Source organism: Anarrhichthys ocellatus, unplaced genomic scaffold (genome assembly GCF_004355925.1).
Source record: "Anarrhichthys ocellatus isolate YVR2014 unplaced genomic scaffold, GSC_Weel_1.0 scaffold467, whole genome shotgun sequence".
In the NCBI taxonomy this organism is placed as follows: Eukaryota; Metazoa; Chordata; class Actinopteri; order Perciformes; family Anarhichadidae; genus Anarrhichthys; species Anarrhichthys ocellatus.
In genome coordinates, this window is record NW_022280441.1 from 9,058 (window position 1) to 10,008 (window position 951).

The 951-nt window shown below is 52.5% G+C and overlaps 1 protein-coding gene across 2 annotated transcripts in view; it reads left to right on the plus strand.

Moving 5' to 3' along the window:
- The window catches only part of slc8a1a (solute carrier family 8 member 1a), a 19,969-nt gene that overhangs the window by 2,342 nt on the left and 16,676 nt on the right, over positions 1 to 951 (plus strand). The window lies entirely within an intron of this gene.

Here is a 951-nt window from a genome sequence, read left to right on the forward strand (position 1 = left end):
TCCCTCACCTCCTGGGTCTCACTTGTCCCCTCCTCCCTCACCTCCTGTAACCCGCTCGTCCCCTCCTCCCTCGTCTTTTGGACCCCATCTGGCCCGTCCTGTCCGTCTTGGTTGTCCCCTCTGCCCTCTTCAGTACCTGTCTGGTTCTGGTTCTGGTTCTTATGAGAGCTGTTTTTCTCAGGACACGTTCTGCTCTGATGACCCACATTTCCACAACTGAAACATTTAAAGTCATCAGTTGTTGCATAAATGAGGTAGTCGAAGTCCTCGACCCTGATCCTGAACACTAGGTTGAGCTCCTTGCTCCTGTTGTTTGGGATCATGAGCAGCTGTCTCCTGTGAGACACCACGTGCTTCAGGAGAGGAGACCTGCACCCAGAGGACACCTTCTTCACCTTAGACACTATCCTCCCGTGTCTTGATAGTTCTCTGGTTATGTCTTCATCTCTGATGAACGGTGGGACGTTGGACACGGTTACCTTCACTGCCGGTGTGCAGAGAGGGTAAACGGGGAAGAAGTTATCGCCCACCTCGATCCCGTTGTCAATCACCACTTCCGCATGTATGATGGTATCTAGAAAGATGACCACGCCATTGTTCATTCGCGCAGCGGACTTCACGCTGCTGTGGCCAACAAGTTCACCCACAGCCAGGCTGCATTCCTCCACTGACACCGGGAAAGTCGGCGGGATCTGGTGAGTTCGGTCATGTCCATGGTGGCGTTTAACAGCCGACAGCACGTGCTGCCTGGCTGCAACCACTCACAAAGACCCTAAAACCAGCTAAATGTTCACCCAAACACCGTGAGATACACTATCACATCCAACGTTAACTAGTGACGAAAAAACCGCTCTCAAACACGCTCCGTCAACTCTGCACTCCTTCCACTCAGAGAGAGAGAGAGAGAGAGAGACAGAGACAGAGAGAGAGAGACAGAGAGAGAGAGAGAGA